Here is a 27,941-nt window from a genome sequence, read left to right on the forward strand (position 1 = left end):
GTATGAGGAAGCTGCCTGGATCCTTGAGTTTTGGTGGCAGTCCCCTTTGAATAACGGCGCTACACTCTTGAGTGAGAATCACTGTTTCTTTCTCTTGCCAACTTCTCTTCTTGGTGATTAATTCTTTAAGAAACTTTGCATATAGTGGCATTTGTTCCAAGGCCTCTGCCAATGGGATGTTGATTTCAAGTTTCTTAAAGATTTCCAAGAACCTTGGGAATTGTTGATCTTTCGTTCCTTTGTGTATCCTGGTTGGGTATGGAAGCTTGGGTACATAGGCTTTCACTCCTTCATTCTTGTTCTCCTGTTGTGGCTTCACATTCTCCTTGTTATTGGAGTGGTTGTCTTGAGTGGGTGTCTTGCTTTGTGGCTTTTCATCTTCTTTGCTTTCTTGAGGTGTTGATACCTTGTCTTCACCTTGCTTGCTTGCTGTGCCTTGCTCTTTGAGTTTTGTTGCTTCCTTGTTAGAACTTTCTCCAATTACTTTGCCACTTCTCAACTGAAGAGCTTTGCATTCTTCTCTTGGGTTGGGTACTGTTTCACTTGGGAGGACATTGGTCGGCCGTTCAACTTGTTTAGCCAATTGTCCCACTTGCCGTTCAAGGCTCTTCATGGTTGCTTCATTTCTCTCTTGCACTTTGATCAAGCTTTGAGTGGACTGAGCAATTGCTTGTAGGGCTGCCTCAAGACTTGAAAGTCTATTTTCATTATGGTCAATTGGTGGTATGATGCGGTTGGAATGTGGTTGCTGGAAGTTTTTTGTAGAGGTGGTGTGGTAATTTTGGGGGTTAGATGTTGGTGCGAAAATGTTATTTTGGTGAGTTTGTGGATTGTGGTGAGGTGGTTGATATGTGTTTTGTGGTTTCTTGTATTGGTTAGTGTTGTTGGATGAGTGGTTTTGGTTGTGTGTGTTGCGGGAATGGTTGGAGTTGTTGTTCTTCTGCCACTGGTTTTGATTATCACCCCATCTCAGGTTGGGGTGGTTCCTCCAGGATGAGTTGTATGTGTCACCATGAAAGTCATTTTGAAATGAACTTGAGGTGTTTTGCATGTATTGAACTTGTTCTTGTTGCTGCTCAACATTGCCTGCTTCATTTTGACCCCATTCAATTGAAGCCTGATTTGTTGTACTCACTGAAGCTAGTTGGAGGCCATCTATTCTCTTAGCCATCATTTTCATTTGTTGCTGGATTTGTTGGTGCATCAACTTGTTCTGTGCCAAGATAGTATCCACTCCTTCTAGTTCCAACACACCCTTCTTTTGAACGGGTTGGCGTTGCCTCTGATGAGCAAAGAAGTATTGGTTATTTGTCACCATGTCTATGAGATTCTGAGCTTCTTCGGCTGTATTCATCAATTGTAGCGATCCTCCTGCAGAGTAATCCAAAGATTCTTGAGATTTTTCAGTCAACCCTTCATAGAAATTTTGAAGTTTATCTCATTCACTGAACATCTCAGGTGGACATTTTCTAATCAAGGTTTTGTATCTTTCCCATGCTTCATATAATGATTCCCCATCCATTTGAGTGAACGTTTGCACCTCTGTTTTTAACCTGATGATCCTCTGAGGCGGATAGAACTTGGATAGGAATTTATTCACCAGATCATCCCAAGTGTTGATACTTTTCTTGGAAAATGTCTCTAGCCATTGAAATGCCTTGTCTCTCAAAGAAAATGGGAATAATAGCAGCTTGTAAACATCTGGATGCACACCATTTGTCTTGACAGTTTCACATATTCTTAGGAAGACAGATAGGTGTTGGTTTGGGTCCTCAAGGGGGCCTCATCCATAGGAACAATTGTTTTGCACGAGAGTGATGAGCTGAGGCTTTAATTCAAAGTTGTTTGCATGAACATTGGGAGCGAGTATACTGCTCCCACAGTGTCTTGGATTTGGGAGAGTGTAAGAAGCTAGAACTCTCCTTTGAGGTGGGTTGTTATTGTTGGCAACTCCCTCAGCATAGTTATGTGAATTGCCCTCCATGATTTGGTCTTCTCCTTCTGAATCCTCCTCACCAATTATCCCTTTTCCTGCTGCTTTTCTTCTTAACCTTCGGAGGGTTCTCTCGTCTTCAGGATTAAATCTCCTTACCTCTGACATACACAAACACACAAACTTACAACACAAATGAAATACTCTATTGCTAGAGTGAAGTTAAAGTTAGCAAACAAAATATCAAACAGTTAGTGGGCTTTAACAAAGAAAAGAAAAATGCTTAATCTAAACTACCATTCACTTAATCATTGTCAATATTTTTCAATCCCCGGCAACGGCGCCAAAAACTTGATACGTAAAACATTAATTTCACGTAATTACCGGCAAGTATACCGGGTCGTATCAAGTAATAAAACTCACTAAGAGTGAGGTCGATCCCATGGAGATTGGTAGATTAAGCAACTTTAATTAAATGGTAGATTTAGTCAAGCAAACATGGTTTTGATTTCATGAGATTTGTGATTTTTGAACATAATTGCAAAAATTTAAATGGCAAGGAATTTAAAGAACGAGAAGAAAGAAAGAAGATGAAAGTAAATAACTGAAACTTAAAATGAAAGAAACTTAAATGACATTAAAGATAAATTGCAAGAAAGTAAAGATCGCCGAATTTTAAAGAGCATTAGAGTAAATAGCAAGAAATATAGAAACAGAATGTAAATGACAAGAATAATGAATTGCGAGAATGTAGAAGGGAATTGGGTAATGGGTATTCAAACAACTAAAGAGCAAAAGAAATGAGAATTGATGGTGGAGAGGATCATTAGGGATCAGAGATGCAAATTCTCCTGAATTGATGTTAATCAATTCCTTCTCAATCATGGGTATAGATCCATGGCAATTTGTGGGTAATTGAGTCCCAATCTCTTGGTAACTCAATTTCTCTCAACACAACCAATTGCCACTCTCGTGATCTAATTGTTCATGAGAAGAGATGAAGTTCAATTCCTAATCCAAGCCACACAACCTCCAGAATCTCAACTAAGGGAGGTTACATCTCACATACCAACCAAAATGTATTGATTAAGGAAATCATGAAAGGATGAACTCTAAACTGAATTATGTGGCTCCTTTCTCAAATTCACCACATAATTCATATAGATTAATCACTCTTTCGATGGTGATTGAATCTTTGAAGAACAAGAGTTTCCTCTTGGATTAACCACTTGAATTAAGAAGGAAAAGAAGAGTTATCAATTCATTCAAATAAACAGAGCTCTTCCCCCTAATGAAAGTGGGGTCTAGTGAATCATAGCTCCAATTTCAACAACAATTGTAGAGATAAAAATTAAACTAAGTCTAGAGAAGAATGAAGAAGGAGAAGTTCTTAAAACTGAAATTCAAAGTTGCAAAAAAAAAAAAAAAAACAAAATAGAAGACCGGTGAAAAAAAGTAAAGAATAGAAATTGCTAGTGTAATAGAAAATGTCTAAGTGTCAAAAAGTCTAAAAACAAGTTCAAAAGCAAAAAAGTCCCTCAAAGTATCAAACTCTTCTCTATTTATACTACTCCTAAAACTCCTTCAGAGATCCTTAATTGGGATAGCAATGTGGGCTTTATCCTCGTTGAATTCTTGGCTTAGTGGAAGATGTAAATAGAAGAAGTGTTGCTCAACAGGGAGAGAGAGGCTCATTCATAATGCTCCTGGCCCAATGAGGGCGTTACTGGCAAACATGCCAGTGTGAATGCACGTTGGCAACGTGCTCATGAGTTTCCTGGGCTTGGAGTTTTATGCTAGGCGTTGTTAGCCCAAGTTGTTGCTAACAACTTGGCTTTCCTTCTTCTTGGTTCTACTTTGCATGCCTAATGTTACCCAGAATTTGAGGGTCAATCATCTGCTTTAATATGGACTATCATACATCATTGGAAAGCTTAGAATGTCTTCTTTCTAATGCACTTGGAATCATTTCAATTGGATTTTCCTATCTCAAGTTATGCTTCCTCAAAGAAGGTAAGGTCAGGCTGCCATGTTTGTTGAAGTTGTTGCTGAAAACGCACCCTCTCTTCCAAGTTGGCAACGTGCCAAACCTCCCAGGGCTGAGACATGGGGCTGGCGTTGTTGCTGAACACGCCCCCTTGTTGGCACGTTGGCAACGTGCTTGCTGCTCCCCTCCAGGGCTGCCTTCTTGCTTCAACTTTGCTTGTCCCGTTGCCTTGGAACACGCCTATAGAACCTGGCGTTGGCAACGTGCTCGAGTGAGGGGGATTGCTCTCCAAGATTGCTTGCTACGTTGTCACAAAACACGCCTAAAGAGCTTGGCGTTGGCAACATGTTCGAGTGGAGGTCCATGGCTGCTGGCATTATCCTCAAACACGCCATTGCATCCTGGAGTTGACAACGTGCTCGAGCCTTCCTCATGGATCCATGCTTGCTGCTTGGCGTTGTCATCAAAAACGTATATGCACCTAACGTTGGCAACATGCTTGATGTCTTGAGATTGCCCTCCAGGGTTGCCTTCTTGCTTGGCGTTGCCTTGGAACACGTCCATGCTCTCCCAAGCTAGCAACGTGCTCGAGCTTTCCTTGTGGCACCAAGTTTTGCTTGCTACGTTCCCTTGGAACACGCCTTCAAAACTTGGCGTTGGCAACGTGCTTCTCCCTTTGCTGAGCTAAGTCTTCTATTCAGCGTTGTTTGCCTGCGTTGTCCTCAAACACGCCCCCCATCTCTAGGTTGGCAACGTGCTCGAGGCTTTGAAATTGCTTCTCTCCAAGGCCTTGCTTGCAGCGTTGCCTCTAAACACGCGTTTGGACTCTAGCGTTGGCAACGTGCACGAGCTTCTGACTTGCTCCCCAGAGTTGCTTGCTGCGTTACCATCAAACATGCCCATAGATTATGGAGTTGGCAACGTGCTTAATCCCTCTAGGATCACTCTCCAGGGTCGCTTGGCATTGTCACAAGACACTCCAGTGGTAACCCAAGTTGGCAACGTGCCATTCCTTCCCAGGATCATTCCCCAGGGTTGTTGGGCGTTGTTGCAAAACACGCTAGCACTAACCAGCGTTGGCAGCATGCACTCCTCTGCTTTCACTCTGCTTTCTTGCCAAATATTGGTGTATATTCAAGCTTTCTTGCTCTAATTCTTGCTCCATTGCTTTCTAGCTTCATCACCTAACATAAACCAAAGAAACTTCCTCAAAGTCTTGCCATCTTATGCAATAATTTCAAGGGAATCATTCACATCAACTTGTTTATAAACTCCTTGAATATTTGCATGAATTTGGCCAATATTTACCTAGTTCTTGGTGTTTTAATGCATGGAAGTAAAACTCATAAAAATGCTTGTTTATTTCAAAGATAATGAATGAAATTAAGCTAAAACTAACTAAACTGACTAGCTAATATAACAAATATGCGAATGCATCACATCAAAAACTTGATACGTAAAACATTAATTTCACGTAATTACCGGCAAGTATACCGGGTCGTATGAAGTAATAAAACTCACTAAGAGTGAGGTCGATCCCACGTAGATTGGTAGATTAAGAAACTTTAATTAAATGGTAGATTTAGTCAAGCAAACATGGTTTTGATTTCATGAGATTTGTGATTTTTGAACATAATTGCAAAAATTTAAATGGCAAGGAATTTAAAGAACGAGAAGAGAGAAAGAAGATGAAAGTAAATAACTGAAACTTAAAATGCAAGAAACTTAAATGACATTAAAGATAAATTTCAAGAAAGTAAAGATCGCAAAATTTTAAAGAGCATAAGAGTAAATAGCAAGAAATATAGAAACAGAATGTAAATGACAAGAATAATGAATTGCAAGAATGTAGAAGGGAATTGGGTAATGGGTATTCAAACAACTAAAGAGCAAAAGAAATGAGAATTGATGATGGAGAGGATCATTAGGGATTAGAGATGCAAATTCTCCTGAATTGATGTTAATCAATTCCTTCAAATAAACAGAGCTCTTCCCCCTAATGAAAGTGGGGTTTAGTGAATCATAGCTCCAATTTCAACAACAATTGCAGAGATAAAAATTAAAATAAGTCTAGAGAAGAATGAAGAAGGAGAAGTTCTTAAAACTGAAATTCAAAGTTGCAAAAAAAAAAAAAAAAAAACAAAATAGAAGACCGGTGAGAAAAAGTAAAGAATAGAAATTGCTAGTGTAATAGAAAATGTCTAAGTGTCAAAAAGTCTAAAAACAAGTTCAAAAGCAAAAAAGTCCCTCAAAGTATCAAACTCTTCTCTATTTATACTACTCCTAAAACTCCTTCAGAGATCCTTAATTGGGCTAGCAATGTGGGCTTTATCCTCGTTGAATTCTTGGCTTAGTGGAAGATGTAAATAGAAGTGTTGCTCAACAGGGAGAGAGAGGCTCATTCATAATGCTCCTGGCCCAATGAGGGCATTACTGGCAAACATGCCAGTGTGAATGCACGTTGGCAACGTGCTCATGAGTTTCCTGGGCTTGGAGTTTTGTGCTGGGCGTTGTTAGCCCAAGTTGTTGCTAACAACTTGGCTTTCCTTCTTCTTGGTTCTACTTTGCATGCCTAATGTTACCCAGAATTTGAGTGTCAATCCTCTGCTTCAATATGAACTATCATACATCATTGGAAAGCTTAGAATGTCTTCTTTCTAATGCACTTAGAATCATCTCAATTGGATTTTCCTATCTCAAGTTATGCTTCCTCAAAGAAGGTAAGGTCAGACTGCCAAGTTTGTTGAAGTTGTTGCTGAACACGCACCCTCTCTTCCAAGTTGGCAACGTGCCAAACCTCCCAGGGCTGAGACATGGGGCTGGCGTTGTTGCTGAACACGCCCCCTTGTTGGCACGTTGGCAACGTGCTCGCTGCTCCCCTCCAGGGCTGCCTTCTTGCTTCAACTTTGCTTGTCACGTTCCCTTGGAACACGCCTATAGAACTTGGCGTTGGCAACGTGCTCGAGTGAGGGGGATTGTTCTCCAAGATTGCTTGCTACGTTGTCACAAAACACGCCTATAGAGCTTGGCATTGGCAACGTGCTCGAGTGGAGGTCCATGGCTGCTGGCGTTATCCTCAAACACGCCATTGCATCCTGGAGTTGACAACGTGCTCGAGCCTTCCTCATGGCTCCATGCTTGCTGCTTGGCGTTGTCATAAAAAACGCATATGCACCTAACGTTGGAAACGTGCTTGATGTCTTGAGATTGCCCTCCAGGGTTGCCTTCTAGCTTGGCATTGCCTTGGAACACGTCCATGCTCTCCCAAGCTAGCAACGTGCTCGAGCTTTCCTTGTGGCACCAAGTTTTTCTTGCTACGTTGCCTTGGAACACGCCTTCAGAACTTGGCGTTGGCAACGTGCTTCTCCCTTTGCTGAGCTAAGTCTTCTATTCAGCGTTGTTTGCCTGCGTTGTCCTCAAACACGCCCCCCATCTCTAGGTTGGCAACGTGCTCGAGGCTTTGAAATTGCTTCTCTCCAAGGCCTTGCTTGCAGCGTTGCCTCTTAAACACGCATTTGGACTCTGGCGTTGGCAACGTGCACGAGCTTCTGACTTGCTCCCCAGAGTTGCTTGTTGCGTTATCATCAAACACGCCCATAGATTATGGAGTTGGCAACGTGCTTGATCCCTCTAGGATCACTCTCCAGGGTCGCTTGGCGTTGTCACAAGACACTCCAGTGGTAACCCAAGTTGGCAACGTGCCATTCCTTCCCAGGATCATTCCCCAGGGTTGTTGGGCGTTGTTGCAAAACACGCTAGCACTAACCAGTGTTGGCAGCATGCACTCCTCTGCTTTCACTCTGCTTTCTTGCCAAATATTGGTGTATCTTCAAGCTTTCTTGCTCTAATTCTTGCTCCCTTGCTTTCTAGCTTCATCACCTAACATAAACCAAAGAAACTTCCTCAAAGTCTTGCCATCTTATGCAATAATTTCAAGGGAATCATTCACATCAACTTGTTTATAAACTCCTTGAATATTTGCATGAATTTGGCCAACGTTAACTAGTTCTTGGTGTTTTAATGCATGGAAGTAAAACTCATAAAAATGCTTGTTTATTTCAAAGATAATGAATGAAATTAAGCTAAAACTAACTAAACTGACTAGCTAATATAACAAATATGCAAATGCATCACAACACCAAACTTAAAATATTGCTTGTGCTCAAGCAAGGGATAAAATAATTTGACACAAGAATCTAAGATGCAAGAATTGAATGTCTTAACAGAGTAGAATTCTTCCATGAAATATTTCATCCTCAATTGTGTAGTCATCTGTTTAGTGCAACTGATCAAGGCTAATTCAAATTCTTAGTTGAAATGCTTGCTCCAATACTAGGTTGGTTAATTTCACTAGACTCTTTTTCTATACCTTAGCACATAATTCTTAAGCTATTCTTTTATCTACTTCTCTTTTCTCCCTTTTTTTTTTCACTTTTTCTTTGTTTCAATTGAGCTAAAAATCTTGTCTTAAGGCGACTCTTTAGCATAAGCTTTCAATCAACAATCCCAAACCAGTTGGTTTAAGTTGTTAAGTGTTGAAGCACTCTTAAAGATTTACTAACTCAAGCCTCTCTGCTTAACACATTCAATCACAGGCATATAACATTGAAATTTTATTTGGATAGTGGTGTCCAGCACCTCTTTGGGTTGCTAAATGTTCTGTTATAGAGCTACTCTTGAATGTGAGTTTTCAATCGATAATCCCGAGTTAGTTAACTCAAGTTACCGGGTGATGAAGTACCCCTCGGAAGTACCCCTCGGATTTACCAGCCCAAGTATGTCTCCTAACATCAATCACCACAGACACATATCCAAATTTTGTCATTGATGCCTAGCCTTTCATTCTTTGTTCTTTGTTTTCTTTATTTCTCTTTTTCTGTTCTTCAAAATTTTGTGTATTACTCCATTGTTAAGGATCTTTGTGCTTCTAACTTCTTGAGTCTTATGACCCTTAACCAACTAGTTTTGTATAAGCAAGCATCTTAACTCCTTTTGATTTCTTGAGCTCTTGATTCGTTCACAATGAAAGCATATATGTACTAACACTTTGTATCAGACAATCTTGTTCTCCTAGGCTAGATTTCTTTCTGTCTTTGTTCAAACTACATCTTTTATTCCATTGACAAGTAAAAGTATTTAAGACAAGCAAACATTCCAAGCATGTGAGTGATACATGGAATAAGCAACATAACTGAGAGTGCATAAAGGGAAACAACTTAGAAGGTATACCATGTTTCAGACATACATCTTCTTTATTTAATAAAGTACTAAAGAAAAGAACTTCACCACCTTTAGTCTTTATGTCCCTTTCCTTTGCCCTTTGGATCTTCTTTCTTTTTCTTTCTTATTTCTCCTTGTTGTTTTGTTGTTGAGTCCTCCTCTTCTCTTTTCCATATTCCTGAGCTTATCATCTTCTCCTTTAGCCTCTCAGCATTGAATCTCACCCTTGCAAGTTCCTGCTCTTCAAATACCTTGCGTGCTTCATTAAAACTTTTGATTTGTGGGTTGAGCAATGGGGGTGCTCCACAAAGATAGCTGAGTTTTTCTTGGGTGCATATATCATAGTCAATTCTGTCTCTATGTCTGGCCTCCTTGAACATTCTGCTTTCATTGAATTCTCTGTGAAATGTATCATGTCTAGCATCCAACCTATGGAAAAGCTCCCTTTGCTGAGCTTGCTCTTTCCTTAGTTGAGCTTGTTCCTGTATTACCTTCTCCATGGATCTTTCATATTCAACAGTTGAATTGTTGATGGCTTCATACATCTTGACATATTGTTTTTGTTGTAGTTCCATCATGTGTGTTTGATATTCATTTTGCTGACTCATCCATTGAACTTGAACTTCTCTTTGCTGATTCATTACCTGCCAAAGGTCCCTTTGTTGTTGAGCTTGTTCCTCTTGGCCTCTTTGAATTTGTGAATATTGCCCAGAGATTCCTTCCAAAGCGGCTTGGAGTTGATTCATGTTCAAGGTACTTGTTTCTTCCATTTCTTGAGGCTCTTCCTCTTGTCTTGCTTCTTTCCTTTTCTTTTTTCTTGCTAAAGGTTGCCTCTCCAATTGGGTTGTGGTGACAAATTCCAATCTCTCCTTGGTGAGAGGTTTTCCAATAGATACCACGTCAGTTTCTTCAAATTCTTCGAGAGGTACTCTAGCTTCTTCACATAAGCGCAGAATAGTACTAGGATATCCTAGCCAGCTGTCCTGTTTGACCTTCTGAGCTATGTCAATGATGTTCTTGGCTATAATTTCTCCAACATTGATCTCTCCTCCTTTCATTATGCAGTGGATCATTATTGCTCTATTCACTGTCACTTCAGAATTATTTGAAGTAGGGATCAATGATCTCCTCACTATGTCATGCCATCCTTTTGCTTGAGGTATGAGATCACCTCTTCTGAGTTTGAGTGGTTGTCCTTGTGAATCCAACACCCAATCCGTTCCTACTTTGCACAGGTCACCTAGCACATCTACATACCTTGGATCATTTTCAACTCTTTCCTCATAGCTAGCTTGTTTGAACCGTTTTGGTTTGACCTTTAGCACCCTGTTGATGGTGTCTGGACTAAAGTCAACAGTCACCCCTCTTACATAGCTCATGTATGGCTCTTCATCATCAAATTCTCTTATCACATTAGTGTAAAACTCATGGATGAGAACCATGCTTACTTCTTGAGGTTGATTACAGAGAAGCTCCCATCCCCTCTTTCTAATTAATTTTTGTATCTCAGAGTATTCCTCTTTTCTCAGCTTGAAAGGTAACTCCGGGACAACGTCTTTGCCTGTCATCCAACTAAAGATGCGCTCATTGTGTTTGGATTTGAACCTTCTTCGATCAAAGGTGTTTTGTTCTTCTTCTTCTACAGGTTGCTTGTCTTTTCCCTTCTTAGCTCTTGATGATGAGGCCATTGAAATTCAATTGCAAGGGTCAACTCTTCCAACACCAAACTTAGAGGAATGCTTGTCCTCAAGCATAAAGAAAATGTTTATGAAGGGGGTGTAGATGGATATGGTGACCAGGTAATGAATACAAGCTTGAAAGTGATAGTGAGAGGGAATGAAGAAGGGGGTGGTTCGGGTAGGCTAGGGGAAATGGTGCACTCTAAATTTTGCTGAGCAAATCATAGGATCAAAGCCAAAATCTGCGAAGCAAGGATGATTTAAAAGTTGAGTGTGATTTCGGCTGAGGTGAATTGATGAAATGTGGTGATGGAGAATGGTATATATGAGTGAGGATAAAGTGAGGTTTGATGATTGTGGCTGGAGTGGTTAAAGTGATATTTATGATGAGGGAATGGTCTTGAAGGTTCGATCAAGGCATGGGAAAAATGAATCTTCTTTGCCTAATGCATGCTAAGGTGTTTTCCTCAATGCACACAATCCAAGGTATATATGGATGTACAAAATCCAAGGCACATGTGACTTCTCCTTTCTTTTGTGTGTGTCTGTGATCCTTTCTTCAAGATTCTCCCATCACTTCTTTCTTTCACTTCCCTGCAGCAAGAATTCAAAGGCTTTAGAATTTCTTGTATTTGGACTCATACTTTTTTTTTTTGATGATTACTTTCATATCACTAAAAGAAATAACTACACTGTTGCTCTATGGTCTAGCATTTTCGTGTATGTATGGACACCAAACTTAGTTTGTGACTAAGTGTTGTAAAAAGAAATTTTTGCAATTATTTCAAGATTGGCCACACCAAACTTAGTTCCTTGCATACACTATGTGCTAGTTCACTCTTTATTCTCTTAGATGTTTATGATGCAACTTCTCATTATTGATCACTAAAGCATGAAAATAAAAGACTCCTGTGCATGGGTTGCCTCCCATGAAGCGCTTGTTTATCGTCCTTAGCTTGACGTTGCAGCTCTTTTGCTCATGTTAGCAAGTGCACATTTTCTTCCTTGCTCCAGGGGCCACCAAGATAAAGTTTCACCCTATGCCCATTAGCTGCAAAAGTCTATTTTGAAGCTTGATCAAGTAATTCCACATAGCCATGAGGGGATACTTTGGTGATGGTGTATGGACCAGTCCATCTAGACTTGAGCTTTCCAAGGAAAATCTTCAGTCTTGAGTTGAATAGCAACACCTTTTGGCCTGGTTCGAATGTTCTTTGGGAGATTCTCTTGTCATGCCACCTTTTTGCTCTTTCTTTGTATATTCTGGCATTTTCATATGCCTCCAATCTGAATTCCTCTAATTCATTGAGTTGTAGTAACCTCTTTTCTCCTGCTGCTTGAGCATCTAAATTCAAAAGTTTGGTGGCCCAAAAGGCCTTGTGTTCAAGCTCCACAGGGAGATGGCATGCCTTCCCATACACCAGCTGAAATGGAGATTTTCCTATGGATGTTTTGAATGCTGTTGTTCTGTATGCTCAAAGTGCATCATCCAGCTTCCTAACCCAATCCTTTCTTGTTGCTCCCACAGTTTTTTCCAGAATCCTCTTTAGCTCTCTGTTAGCAAGTTCAGCTTGCCCATTTGTCTGTGGGTGATAAGGTGTGGCCACTTTGTGAGTAACTCCATATTTGTGGAGTAGAGAATTTAATTGCTTGTTACAGAAGTGGCTTCCTCCATCACTTATAAGTCCCTTGGGCACTCCAAATCTAGTGAAGATGTTTCTCTTTAGGAATTGCAATACCACGTTGGTATCACATGTAGTGGTGGCTATTGCTTCTACCCATTTTGAAACATACTCCACTGCCACCAAAATGTATTTGAATGTGTATGATAGAGGGAAGGGTCCCATAAAATCTATTCCCCACAAATCAAAGAGCTCCACTTCCAAAATGAACTTCTGAGACATCTCATTTTTCCTTGTCAAACCCCCTGTTCTTTGACATTCATTGCAATGGCTCACAAAGTCTCTAGCATCCTTGAAGATGGAAGGCCAGTAAAAACCACTTTGAAGCACCTTTGCAGCAGTTCTTTCAGCTTCAAAATGGCCACCATAGCTTGAGTTGTGACAATGCCATAGTATGTCTTTCATCTCAACCTCCGGTACACACCTTCTTATCATTCCATCTGGGCATCTTTTGAATAGAAATGGCTCATCCCAGAAGAAGAACTTGGCCTCATGTAACAACTTCTTGACTTGTTGTTTTGTGTATTCTTGTGGGATGATCCTTCCTGCCTTGTAGTTGGCCATGTCTGCGAACCAAGGGATATGTTGAATTTGCAAGAGATGCTCATCTGAAAATTCTTCATTTATTGATTGAAGATTGTCTTGACATGCATCTTGTGGCACCCTTGATAGATGGTCAGCAACTTGATTTTCACTACCTTTCCTATCCTTTATCTCAATGTCAAATTCTTGTAGGAGCAGTACCCATCTGATTAGCCTTGGTTTGGCATTCTGTTTTGACATAAGATACTTAAGAGCAGCATGGTCAGTATATACTAAAACTTTAGATCCAATCAAATATTGTCTAAACTTATCAAAAGCATATACCACAGCTAGTAACTCTTTCTCTGTTGTGGTGTAATTTCTTTGAGCTTCATTCAATACTTTACTTGCATAGTAGATAACATGAAGCTTTTTTTCCTTCCTCTGCCCCAACACAGCACCAATTGCAAGGTCACTTGCATCACACATGAGTTCAAAAGGCAATCCCCAACTTGGGGGTGTGATGATTGGTGCTGTGGTGAGCGTAGCTTTTAGAGTTTCAAAGGCATGTTTACATTCATCATCAAAGAGGAAAGGATTGTTTACCACCAGCAGATTGCTTAGTGGCTTTGCTATTTTGGAAAATCTTTGATGAATCTTCTATAGAATTCAGCATGCCCTAAGAAGCTTCTAACAGCTTTCACACTAGTTGGTAAAGGAAGTTTTTCTATAATTTCTACTTTTGCCTTGTCAACCTCTATACCCTCTCTTGAAATTTTGTGACCAAGAACAATGCCTTCGGGTACCATGAAATGACATTTCTCCCAGTTTAAAACCAAATTGGTTTCTTGGCACCTCTTCAAGACTAGGGTAAGATGGTGCAAGCAAGTGTTGAAAGAATCGCCAAAGACAGAGAAATCATCCATAAAGACTTCAATAAATTTTTCTACCATGTCCGAGAAGATTGATAGCATGCATCTCTGAAAGGTAGCTGGGGCATTACACAGTCCGAATGGCATTCTCCTGTAAGTAAAGACTCCAAAAGGACAGGTAAAGGAGGTCTTCTCTTGATCCATGGGGTCAACTACTATTTGGTTATATCCAGAGTATCCGTCAAGGAAACAGTAATAAGCATGGCCAGCCAGCCTTTCCAGCATCTGGTCAATGAAAGGAAGGGGGAAATGGTCCTTTCATGTGGCATCATTCAGCCTCCTATAGTCAATGCACATCCTCCATCCAGTCACTGTTCTTGTTGGAATAAGCTCATTCTTCTCATTGACAATAACAGTCATCCCACCTTTCTTTGGTACTACTTGAACTGGGCTAACCCATGGACTGTTAGAGATGGGGTAAATGATCCCAGCTTTACTTAGCTTCAGTACTTCTTTTTGGACCACCTCTTTCATTGTGGGATTCAATCTTCTCTGAGGTTGTACCACTGGTTTAGAATTTTCCTCCAAGAGTATCTTGTGCATGCATATGGCAGGGCTTATGCCTTTCAAGTCATCAATGGTCCATCCTAACGCCTCTTTGTGAGCTCTCAATACTACAAGTAGCTTTTCTTCTTCCTCTGCACTCAATGTAGAATTGATGATCACTGATAAGCTGTCCTTTTCACCAAGAAATGCATATTTAAGATGAGGGGGTAGTGGTTTCAACTCTTGTTGTGGTGCCTCTTCTTTCTTAGCTTCACTTGGTTCCTCTGGTGTGTCCAATTTGTTCTCTTCTTGTCCTTGGATGTCCTGGACTTCCTCCTGTTTCACTTGATGGTTTATTTCAAGTACTTCTTTAACCAAAGAATCCACCACATCAATCTTCATGCAACTCTCTTTCTCAACGGGGTGTTGCATTGCCTTGAATACATTTATGGTCATTTGCTCATCATGTACTCTGAAAATTATCCCTCCCTTTTCCACATCAATGATTGTTCTAGCTGTAGCCAAAAAGGGTCTACCAAGGATAACTGAGTTGCTCCCCTCTTCGTCCAAATCTAGAACTACAAAATCAGCTGGAAATATAAAGTTCCCCACTTTCACCAAGAGGTTCTCAACTACACCATTTGGTATTTTGATAGATCTGTCAGCAAGTTGGAGTGACATCCTTGTGGGTTTCAACTCTTCTATCATCATTTTCTTCATCATGGTAAGGGGCATTAAGTTAATGCTTGCTCCCAGGTCACAGAGTAATTTGTCAATGGCTATACTCCCAATTGTGCATGGTATGAGGAAGCTGCCTGGATCCTTGAGTTTTGGTGGCAGTCCCCTTTGAATAACGGCGCTACACTCTTGAGTGAGAATCACTGTTTCTTTCTCTTGCCAACTTCTCTTCTTGGTGATTAATTCTTTAAGAAACTTTGCATATAGTGGCATTTGTTCCAAGGCCTCTGCCAATGGGATGTTGATTTCAAGTTTCTTAAAGATTTCCAAGAACCTTGGGAATTGTTGATCTTTCGTTCCTTTGTGTATCCTGGTTGGGTATGGAAGCTTGGGTACATAGGCTTTCACTCCTTCATTCTTGTTCTCCTGTTGTGGCTTCACATTCTCCTTGTTTTTGGAGTGGTTGTCTTGAGTGGGTGTCTTGCTTTGTGGCTTTTCATCTTCTTTGCTTTCTTGAGGTGTTGATACCTTGTCTTCACCTTGCTTGCTTGCTGTGCCTTGCTCTTTGAGTTTTGTTGCTTCCTTGTTAGAACTTTCTCCAATTACTTTGCCACTTCTCAACTGAAGAGCTTTGCATTCTTCTCTTAGGTTGGGTACTGTGTCACTTGGGAGGACATTGGTCGGCCGTTCAGCTTATTTAGCCAATTGTCCCACTTGCCGTTCAAGGCTATTCATGGTTGCTTCATTTCTCTCTTGCACTTTGATCAAGCTTTGAGTGGACTGAGCAATTGCTTGTAGGGCTGCCTCAAGACATGAAAGTCTATTTTCATGATGGTCAATTGGTGGTATGATGGGGGTGGAATGTGGTTGCTGGAAGTTGTTTGTAGAGGTGGTGTGGTAATTTTGGGGGTTAGATGTTGGTGCGGAAATGTTATTTTGGTGAGTTTGTGGATTGTGGTGAGGTGGTTGATATGTGTTTTGTGGTTTCTTGTATTGGTTAGTGTTGTTGGATGAGTGGTTTTGGTTGTGTGTGTTGCGGGAATGGTTGGAGTTGTTGTTCTTCTGCCACTGGTTTTGATTATCACCCCATCACAGGTTGGGGTGGTTCGTCCAGGATGAGTTGTATGTGTCACCATGAAAGTCATTTTGAAATGAACTTGAGGTGTTTTGCATGTATTGAACTTGTTCTTGTTGCTGCTCAACATTGCCTGCTTCATTTTGACCCCATTCAATTGAAGCCTGATTTGTTGTACTCACTGAAGCTAGTTGGAGGCCATCTATTCTCTTAGCCATCATTTCCATTTGTTGCTGGATTTGTTGGTGCATCAACTTGTTCTGTGCCAAGATAGTATCCACTCCTTCTAGTTCCAACACACCCTTCTTTTGAACGGGTTGGCGTTGCCTCTGATGAGCAAAGAAGTATTGGTTATTTGTCACCATGTCTATGAGATTCTGAGCTTCTTCGGCTGTATTCATCAATTGTAGCGAGCCTCCTGTAGAGTAATCCAAAGATTCTTGAGATTTTTCAGTCAACCCTTCATAGAAATTTTGAAGTTTATCCCATTCACTGAACATCTCAGGTGGACATTTTCTAATCAAGGTTTTGTATCTTTCCCATGCTTCATACAATGATTCCCCATCCATTTGAGTGAACGTTTGCACCTCTGTTTTTAACCTGATGATCCTCTGAGGCGGATAGAACTTGGATAGGAATTTATTCACCAGATCATCCCAAGTGTTGATACTTTCCTTGGGAAATGTCTCTAGCCATTGAAATGCCTTGTCTCTCAAAGAAAATGGGAATAATAGCAGCTTGTAAACATCTGGATGCACACTATTTGTCTTGACAGTTTCACATATTCTTAGGAAGACAGATAGGTGTTGGTTTGGGTCCTCAAGGGGGCCTTCTCCATAGGAACAATTGTTTTGCACGAGAGTGATGAGCTGAGACTTTAATTCAAAGTTGTTTGCATGAACATTGGGAGCGAGTATACTGCTCCCACAGTCTCTTGGATTTGGGAGAGTGTAAGAAGCTAGAACTCTCCTTTGAGGTGGGTTGTTATTGTTGGCAACTCCCTCTGGGTTGTTATTGTTGGCAACTCCCTCAGCATAGTTATGTGAATTGCCCTCCATGATTTGGTCTTCTCCTTCTGAATCCTCCTCACCAATTATCCCTTTTCCTGCTGCTTTTCTTCTTAACCTTCGAAGGGTTCTCTCGTCTTCAGGATTAAATCTCCTTACCTCTGACATACACAAACACACAAACTAACAACACAAATGAAATACTCTATTGCTAGAGTGAAGTTAAAGTTAGCAAACAAAATATCAAACAGTTAGTGGGCTTTAACAAAGAAAAGAAAAATGCTTAATCTAAACTACCATTCACTTAATCATTGTCAATATTTTCCAATCCCCGGCAACGGCGCCAAAAACTTGATACGTAAAACATTAATTTCACGTAATTACCGACAAGTATACCAGGTCGTATCAAGTAATAAAACTCACTAAGAGTGAGGTCGATCCCACGGAGATTGGTAGATTAAGCAACTTTAATTAAATGGTAGATTTAGTCAAGCAAACATGGTTTTGATTTCATGAGATTTGTGATTTTTGAACATAATTGCAAAAATTTAAATGGCAAGGAATTTAAAGAACGAGAAGAGAGAAAGAAGATGAAAGTAAATAACTGAAACTTAAAATGCAAGAAACTTAAATGACATTAAAGATAAATTGCAAGAAAGTAAAGATCGAAGAATTTTAAAGAGCATAAGAGTAAATAGCAAGAAATATAGAAACAGAATGTAAATGACAAGAATAATGAATTGCAAGAATGTAGAAGGGAATTGGGTAATGGGTATTCAAACAACTAAAGAGCAAAAGAAATGAGAATTGATGATGGAGAGGATCATTAGGGATCAGAGATGCAAATTCTCCTGAATTGATGTTAATCAATTCCTTCTCAATCATGGGTATAGATCCATGGCAATTTGTGGGTAATTGAGTCTCAATCTCTTGGTAACTCAATTTCTCTCAACACAACCAATTGCCACTCTCGTGATCTAATTGTTCATGAGAAGAGATGAAGTTCAATTCCTAATCCAAGTCACACAACCTCCAGAATCTCAACTAAGGGAGGTTACATCTCACATACCAACCAAAGTGTATTGATTAAGGAAATCATGAAAGGATGAACTCTAAACTGAATTATGTGGCTCCTTTCTCAAATTCACCACATAATTCATATAGATTAATCCCTCTTTCGATGGTGATTGAATCTTTGAAGAACAAGAGTTTTCTCTTGGATTAACCACTTGAATTAAGAAGGAAAAGAAGAGTTATCAATTCATTCAAATAAACAGAGCTCTTCCCCTAATGAAAGTGGGGTTTAGTGAATCATAGCTCCAATTTCAACAACAATTGCAGAGATAAAAATTAAACTAAGTCTAGAGAAGAATGAAGAAGGAGAAGTTCTTAAAACTGAAATTCAAAGTTGCAAAAAAAATAAAAATAAAATAGAAGACCGGTGAGAAAAAGTAAAGAATAGAAATTGCTAGTGTAATAGAAAATGTCTAAGTGTCAAAAAGTCTAAAAACAAGTTCAGAAGCAAAAAAGTCCCTCAAAGTATCAAACTCTTCTCTATTTATACTACTCCTAAAACTCCTTCAGAGATCCTTAATTGGGCTGGCAATGTGGGCTTTATCCTCGTTGAATTCTTGGCTTAGTGGAAGATGTAAATAGAAGAAGTGTTGCTCAACAGGGAGAGAGAGGCTCATTCATAATGCTCCTGCCCCAATGAGGGCGTTACTGGCAAACACGCCAGTGTGAATGCACGTTGGAAACGTGCTCATGAGTTTCCTGGGCTTGAAGTTTTGTGCTGGGCGTTGTTAGCCCAAGTTGTTGCTAACAACTTGGCTTTCCTTCTTCTTGGTTCTACTTTGCATGCCTAATGTTACCCAGAATTTGAGTGTCAATCATCTGCTTTAATATGGACTATCATACATCATTGGAAAGCTTAGAATGTCTTGTTTCTAATGCACTTGGAATAATCTCAATTGAATTTTCCTATCTCAAGTTATGCTTCCTCAAAGAAGGTAAGGTCAGGCGTCCAAGTTTGTTGAAGTTGTTGCTGAACACGCACCCTCTCTTCCAAGTTGGCAACGTACCAAACCTCCCACGGCTAAGACATAGGGCTGGCGTTGTTGCTGAACACACCCCTTTTTTGGCACATTGGCAACGTGCTCGCTGCTCTCTTCCAGGGCTGCCTTCTTGCTTCAACTTTGCTTGTGATGTTGCCTTGGAACACGCCTATAGAACTTGGCGTTGGCAACGTGCTCGAGTGAGGGGGATTGCTCTCCAAGATTGCTTGCTACGTTGTCACAAAACACGCCTATAGAGCTTGGCGTTGGCAACGTGCTCGAGTGGAGGTCCATGGCTGCTGGCGTTATCCTCAAACACGCCATTGCATCCTGGAGTTGACAACGTGCTCGAGCCTTCCTCATGGCTCCATGCTTGCTGCTTGGCGTTGTCATCAAAAACGCATATGCACCTAACGTTGACAACGTGCTTGATGTCTTGAGATTGCCCTCCAGGGTTGCCTTCTAGCTTGGCGTTGCCTTGGAACACGTCAATGCTCTCCGAAGCCAGCAACGTGCTCGAGCTTTCCTTGTGGCACCAAGTTTTGCTTGCTACGTTGCCTTGGAACACACCTTCAGAACTTGGCGTTGGCAACGTGCTTCTCCCTTTGCTGAGCTAAGTCTTCTATTCAGCGTTGTTTGCCTGCGTTGTCCTCAAACACGCCCCCCATCTCTAGGTTGGCAACGTGCTCGAGGCTTTGAAATTACTTCTCTCCAAGGCCTTTCTTGCAGCGTTGCCTCTAAACACGCCTTTGGACTCTGGCGTTGGCAACGTGCATGAGCTTCTGACTTGCTCCCCAGAGTTGCTTGCTGCGTTACCATCAAACACGCCCATAGATTATGGAGTTGGCAACGTGCTTGATCCCTCTAGGATCACTCTCCAGGGTCGCTTGGCGTTGTCACAAGACACTCCAGTGGTAACCCAAGTTGGCAACGTGCCATTCCTTCCCAAGATCATTCCCCAGGGTTGTTGGGCGTTGTTGCAAAACACGCTAGCACTAACCAGCATTGGCAGCATGTACTCCTCTGCTTTCACTCTGCTTTCTTGCCAAATATTGGTGTATCTTCAAGCTTTCTTGCTCTAATTCTTGCTCCATTGCTTTCTAGCTTCATCACCTAACATAAATCAAACAAACTTCCTCAAAGTCTTGCCATCTTATGCAATAATTTCAAGGGAATCATTCACATCAACTTGTTTATAAACTCCTTGAATATTTGCATGAATTTGGCCAACATTTACCTAGTTCTTGGTGTTTTAATGCATGGAAGTAAAACTCATAAAAATGCTTGTTTATTTCAAAGATAATGAATGAAATTAAGCTAAAACTAACTAAACTGACTAGCTAATATAACAAATATGCGAATGCATCACATCAAAAACTTGATACGTAAAACATTAATTTCACGTAATTACCGGCAAGTATACCAAGTCGTATCAAGTAATAAAACTCACTAAGAGTGAGGTCGATCCCACGGAGATTGGTAGATTAAGAAACTTTAATTAAATGGTAGATTTAGTCAAGCAAACATGGTTTTGATTTCATGAGATTTGTGATTTTTGAACATAATTGCAAAAATTTAAATGGCAAGGAATTTAAGGAACGAGAAGAGAGAAAGAAGATGAAAGTAAATAACTGAAACTTAAAATGCAAGAAACTTAAATGACATTAAAGATAAATTGCAAGAAAGTAAAGATCGCAGAATTTTAAAGAGCATAAGAGTAAATAGCAAGAAATATAGAAACAGAATATAAATGACAAGAATAATGAATTGCAAGAATGTAGAAGGGAATTGGGTAATAGGTATTCAAACAACTAAAGAGCAAAAGAAATGAGAATTGATGATGGAGAGGATCATTAGGGATTAGAGATGCAAATTCTCCTGAATTGATGTTAATCAATTCCTTCAAATAAACAGAGCTCTTCCCCCTAATGAAAGTGGGGTTTAGTGAATCATAGCTCCAATTTCAACAACAATTGCAGAGATAAAAATTAAACTAAGTCTAGAGAAGAATGAAGAAGGAGAAGTTTTTAAAACTGAAATTCAAAGTTGCAAAAAAAAAAAAAAAAAAAACAAAATAGAAGACCGGTGAGAAAAAGTAAAGAATAGAAATTGCTAGTGTAATAGAAAATGTCTAAGTGTCAAAAAGTCTAAAAACAAGTTCAAAAGCAAAAAAGTCCCTCAAAGTATCAAACTCTTCTCTATTTATACTACTCCTAAAACTCCTTCAAAGATCCTTAATTGGGCTAGCAATGTGGGCTTTATCCTCGTTGAATTCTTGGCTTAGTGGAAAATGTAAATAGAAGAAGTGTTGCTCAACAGGGAGAGAGAGGCTCATTCATAATGCTCCTGGCCCGATGAGGGCGTTACTGGCAAACACGCCAGTGTGAATGCACGTTGGCAACGTGCTCATGAGTTTCCTGGGCTTGGAGTTTTGTGCTGGGCGTTGTTAGCCCAAGTTGTTGCTAACAACTTGGCTTTCCTTCTTCTTGGTTCTACTTTGCATGCCTAATGTTACCCAGAATTTGAGTGTCAATCCTCTGCTTCAATATGGACTATCATACATCATTGGAAAGCTTAGAATGTCTTTTTTTTAATGCACTTGGAATCATCTCAATTGGATTTTCCTATCTCAAGTTATGCTTCCTCAAAGAAGGTAAGGTCAGGCTGCCAAGTTTGTTGAAGTTGTTGCTGAACACGCACCCTCTCTTCCAAGTTGGCAACGTGCCAAACCTCCCAGCACTGAGACATGGGGCTGGCGTTGTTGCTGAACACGCCCCCTTGTTGGCACGTTGGCAATGTGCTCGCTGCTCCCCTCCAGGGCTGCCTTCTTGTTTCAACTTTGCTTGTCACGTTGCCTTGGAACACGCCTATAGAACTTGGCGTTGGCAACGTGCTCGAGTGAGGGGGATTGCTCTCCAAGATTGCTTGCTACGTTGTCACAAAACACGCCTATAGAGCTTGGCGTTGGCAACGTGCTCGAGTGGAGGTCCATGGCTGCTGGCGTTATCCTCAAACACGCCATTGCATCCTGGAGTTGACAACGTGCTCGAGCCTTCCTCATGGCTCCATGCTTGCTGCTTGGCATTGTCATCAAAAACGCATATGCACCTAACATTGGCAACGTGCTTGATGTCTTGAGATTGCCCTCCAGGGTTGCCTTCTAGCTTGGCGTTGCCTTGGAACACGTCCATGCTCTCCAAAGCCAGCAACGTGCTCGAGCTTTTCTTGTGGCACCAAGTTTTGCTTGCTACGTTGCCTTGGAACACGCCTTCAGAACTTGGCGTTGGCAACGTGCTTCTCCCTTTGCTGAGCTAAGTCTTCTATTCAGCGTTGTTTGCCTGCGTTGTCCTCAAACATGCCCCCCATCTCTAGGTTGGCAACGTGCTCGAGGCTTTGAAATTGCTTCTCTCCAAGGCCTTGCTTGCAGCGTTGCCTCTAAACATGCCTTTGGACTCTGGCGTTGGCAACGTGCACGAGCTTCTGACTTGCTCCCCGGAGTTGCTTGCTGCGTTATCATCAAACACGCCCATAGATTATGGAGTTGGCAACGTGCTTGATCCCTCTAGGATCACTCTCCAGGGTCGCTTGGCTTTGTCACAAGACACTCCAGTGGTAACCCAAGTTGGCAACGTGCCATTCCTTCCCAGGATCATTCCCCAGGGTTGTTGGGCGTTGTTGCAAAACACGCTAGCACTAACCAGCGTTGGCAGCATGCACTCCTCTGCTTTCACTCTGCTTTCTTGCCAAATATTGGTGTATCTTCAAGCTTTCTTGCTCTAATTCTTGCTCCATTGCTTTCTAGCTTCATCACCTAACATAAACCAAAGAAACTTCCTCAAAGTCTTGCCATCTTATGCAATAATTTCAAGGGAATCATTCACATCAACTTGTTTATAAACTGCTTGAATATTTGCATGAATTTGGCCAACATTTACCTAGTTCTTGGTGTTTTAATGCATGGAAGTAAAACTCATAAAAATGCTTGTTTATTTCAAAGATAATGAATGAAATTAAGCTAAAACTAACTAAACTGACTAGCTAATATAACAAATATGCGAATGCATCACATAACCTTGTACCTCTCCCAAGTTTCATAAAGAGATTCACCCTCTTGTTGCCTGAAGGTCTAAACATCGGTCCATAGCTTAGTTAGCCTCTGAGGTAGAAAGAATTTAGTTAAGAATCTGCTTACCACATTGTCTCATATCCAGACTCTCCTTAGGTTGTGTATCAAACTACTGCTTGGCTTGGTCCCGTACAACAATTGAAAATAGCAATAATCGATAAACATCAGGATGGATTCCATTAGTCTTCATTGTATCACAACTCTGCAGAAAATTAGAGATGAATAAGTTTGGGTCTTCTTGCAGGAGTTCATAAAACTGACAATTTTGTTACACCAAAGTGATGAATTGAGGTTTCAACTCAAAGTTATTAGTAGTTACAGGGGGCACAATAATGCTACTGCCATAAAAAGTAGGATTTAGAGTAGTGTAAGAACCAAGAGTTCTCTTAGGTTGCTCAGGAGCATTAGGAGTATTAGGAATAACAACATTGTTGTTGTTTGGCTCCATAGTGATTTCTTCAATTTCCTCCTCAGAATTCTCCTTGAGACTTTCAGCAGCCCTATAAGCTCCAACCTGCTGTTGGCGTCTTCTAACAGTCTTTTTAATTTCAGGATCAAAATTAAGAAGAGGTTCCTTGTCCCTGTTCCTACTCATAAACAAACAGAAAACAAGAAAAAGTGGGAATCTCTATGTCAGAGTGAAGAGAATTTCCAGTGAGGTAAATCAGATAAAAGAAATAAAATAAAACAAACTAAATAAAATATAGAAAGATGCAAAAAAATGTTTAAAATAAAATTAAAGAAAATATTAAAAAAATTTTGAAATTAAATAGAAGAAAATTTAGAAAATAAAATGAACAAAGTAAATAAAATAGCTAAGAAAATTTCGAACTAAAGGAGAAAAGAAAAAAAAAGAGAAAATTAAATCAAGAAAAAGTCTAATCTAGGTAATCAAACAACGGGTAATTGTCAATCACAGTTAATCCCTGACAATGGCGCCTATGAATACCACATACTAACCGGCAAGTGCACCGAATTGTATCAAGTAATAACTCAGGTGAGTGAGTGTCGATCCTACGAGAATTAATGGATTAAGCATCAATAGTTGAGTGATTAGGTTAGTTAGACAAGCTAAGATGAGTGATTTCAAGTTCAAATAGCCTAAAAAAGTAAATCAGAGATTGCAAGGAAGCAAACAGTGAATGGTTGATGAAAATAATATGAGAAAATAGTTAAGACTTTGAAAATGTTTAAATTTTCGGATTAATAATTATTATCAACTACTTTAATCATGCAAAGATTCAATTCATAGCAAATCTTAAGTGATCAAAACCCTAATTTCTTAGTAATTTAATCTCCTCTAACTCAATCAACGGCCAATTTCTTGGTCACTTAATTTAAATTAAAAGGTTAAGTCCAATTCTAGTTTATGAGTCACACAAACCCTAAGTACCCAAAAATGAGGCGAGTATATGACACATATCACGTTACATCCAGATAATTAGAGAGTTGTGAGGAATTGATTTCAAGCTGCAATTCCATTGATATAACTTTTCCAAGATTCAACAAGAATTCAAATAGAAGAGTTATCTTCCAATATACTCTAATTCCTAGGATGAAAAGCGAAATCAATCCTTGAATTTAAATCAGTGCATTGATTAAGAGTAGAATGACCATAGTATTAATTCATTAAAATAAACATAGATCTTAACTTTAACAATGGAGGTTTAGTTGCTCATGGAACCTCGAGTAAAAAAGTGTAAAAGTGCGGAATGAGGAAGAGGAAGAAGAGAGTCCGAAGGGTTGAATCTTTTCTCTTTTTATATCTAAATACAAAATTAAAATTCTAAAGCCTACTAATATCTTTTTTTTTTAATTTAATTTTTAAATTAAAAACCAAAAAATGTCTTCCGTGGAATTGCTTGACACGGCCCTGGCGCTAAATGTTGAGCAGTGGCATTTAGCGCTACCAAACAGAATGCAATTTCAACTTTCCGGATCACCTGGCGCCAAACGCCGGGTAGTGGCATTTAGTGCCACCTTCACAGAGTCCTTGCATAAATTATGAGGTACCTGGCGCTAAATGCCGAGGTGTGGCATTTATCGCCAGATTGATAGCAAGTATTTTTCTCACTTTTTTTTTGCATAAGCTCTGTCAAATTTGTCCGAATTTTTCCTGTAATTAACAAAATAGCAGTACGACTCAAAGTAGCATTCATGATGGTCTAAAACAACAAAAATATAAGAAAGATGCTTACGCATCATGCACTTTCTCCTTGTTAACTCATGCCTGCAGGTTTTCAAGTGTTACAACTTCCAAATTATAACTTTACATATTTGGCTTCAATTTTTATGTCCCTATAGCATGTTGATGGTAACCCAGTTCATTAGTACACTGGTTCACCTCTCAATCTTTCCAAGCCGAGTCCCTTTATTGCAAACACGTTAATTCTATTTTTCTTTAAAACACTAAATCCTCCTAAGCTTACGAACCCTGAAGCACATAGACTGGTATAAAGAACGCTTTCTTTCTTAGTTCTTATAAAAAGGGTTTGGATCACGTTACTTAGATAATTTTTTTACCCTTGATTCATTATCCTTCGAGATGCATTATGGCGAAAAATTAAGTTACACAATGTCTGATCTTTCTGCTGATATTTTTTGGTGCTGTTGTCAGCTCATGTGAAAAGTGCATTAATTTGTGTATAGGAAGGAGATTCTGTGGTAGCACATTTTGAATACCATAAGCACCCAATCACATCCATTGAGTGGAGTCCACATGAAGCCTCTTCATTGGCCGTTTCATCATCCGATAATCAGCTTACGTGAGTAAAATATTTATATATCTGCAATTCCCATTAATCAACTTCCAAACAGATTTTAGTACTCTTTTTAAACCGTCTATTTTGTGATCTTTGTTGATTTTTGCCACAGGATATGGAACCTTTCATTGGAAAAGGATGAGGAAGAGGAGATTGAATTCAAGGCTCAAACCAAAGAACAAGTAAATGCCACTGAAGATCTTCCTCCCCAACTACTATTTATACATCAAAGTGTTTGGCACAGAATTTATCTATTTATTTGGATAGTTGGAAACCATAGGCATTCTCTTTTAAGGCAAATCCTGATTGATATTTATCCGAATGGTAGTAAGTCCCTGGTTTGTTGGTTCTATTCATTTATTTTCTTTTCATCTTACATCAGGGACAAAAAGACCTCAAAGAACTACATTGGCATGCTCAGATTCCTGGAATGGATTCAACATCCTTATGCCTTCAAATATTCAGAGCACGTTGCCATCAAATGGTGCTTGATAGATAGATACATGGCCTTGGTGTTCAGCATTTACTTCTTATTGGTACCTGCTAATCTGCTACCATAGATCGGATTAGGTGCTCCTGAGTACAAAAGTTTTGAATCTTCCCTTTAATTTGTTTTTGTGTAATTTATTAAAATGATATTCAGCCAGGCCCCTTTCTCGACCATGGGGAGAAATCAAGCGAGAGAACATAAGATGAGAAAACACTACATTCAACTCAAAAGCTTAAGATAGTAAATTAATGTGTCTCTCATCTTATAAACTCCTCACTCTTCTTTGTTTTTCTTGATGTGGGACTAACTTCAACACTCCTCACACTTGCAACATTAACAGTGAGGGAAGGGATTGAAACGAGATTTTGGATCCAAGTGGTCTTGAAGAAGGACCAATACCTTGATTTTGGAGTTTGATTCTGGTTCAGGGTTTGTCTTTTTCAGGTTTTGATGGGAAGGGTTTTGGGTTGGGAAGACTGAAGAGTATGGTGGTTCTGCTATTGATACAAAAAATCAAAAAAATAAAAAAGAAAAGGTTTCTCGTAAATTTCAAAAAGTAAGAAATATTTTTTGGATACTTCACCCATTTCACTTCCATGTTAAAATTTTTATGTTGTCCCACAGTAAAGTATCCCCTGTTGTTCCATCCATCTATTGAAGTAATTTTTAAAAGATTGCACTTCCAACAGTAACTTCTAAATATTGACTGTTTTAGTTCTGTTTTTTTAGGTGATTTTTGTTATAAAATACGTAAAGTTACATTCCACTTGATTCTACTAGAAGGGATTAACTTTTCTACTGTTGAAATGATTAATTATCACTGAAACAAACTAAATTAAAAAGTTTAGTGCCTAAACTAGAAAAGAAAAGTAGTGGGTATTATGGTGGTGCAAACAAATTCAACAAAATAAAAGAAAAGTAGTGGTTAAAAGAAAAGTAGTGGGTATTATGGTGCCTAAACTGATCAAATATTTTTGTCTCCTAAGAAAACGTTTTATTATTATATCCTAACAATTTCTAGGGAGCCAATGGCCTAAGCGTACAATGTGTACAAAGTTCGAACTCTTGACCTTTTGAACCTAGAACTCTAATACCATATCATGAAACCACTCATTCCAAAAGCGTAGTCTAACAAGACAATGTAACACTAATGGTCATATCTCTAATACTTTCTAATCCCTCCATTGTACACATTGTACGCTTAGGCCATTGGCTTCCTATACTTATTCTATCTATTAGATTATTATTATTATTATTATTATTGTTATTATTATTATTATTATTATTATTATTACACGAGAGTAAATG

The 27,941-nt window shown here is 39.6% G+C and overlaps 1 pseudogene across 1 annotated transcript in view; it reads left to right on the forward strand.

The window, feature by feature from the left end:
* Positions 1–26,670, forward strand: part of LOC107606609 (protein HEAT STRESS TOLERANT DWD 1-like) — a 52,705-nt pseudogene extending 26,035 nt beyond the window's left edge. The window contains exons 10-12 of the transcript XR_015892319.1: positions 26,031–26,146; positions 26,256–26,325; positions 26,526–26,670. The product of XR_015892319.1 is annotated as a protein HEAT STRESS TOLERANT DWD 1-like (transcript). The remainder of the gene's footprint in view (positions 1–26,030; positions 26,147–26,255; positions 26,326–26,525) is intronic.
* Positions 26,671–27,941: the final 1,271 nt, after the last annotated feature.

Source organism: Arachis ipaensis, chromosome B7 (genome assembly GCF_059453495.1).
Source record: "Arachis ipaensis isolate K30076 ecotype BB chromosome B7, ASM5945349v1, whole genome shotgun sequence".
NCBI lineage: Eukaryota > Viridiplantae > Streptophyta > Magnoliopsida > Fabales > Fabaceae > Arachis > Arachis ipaensis.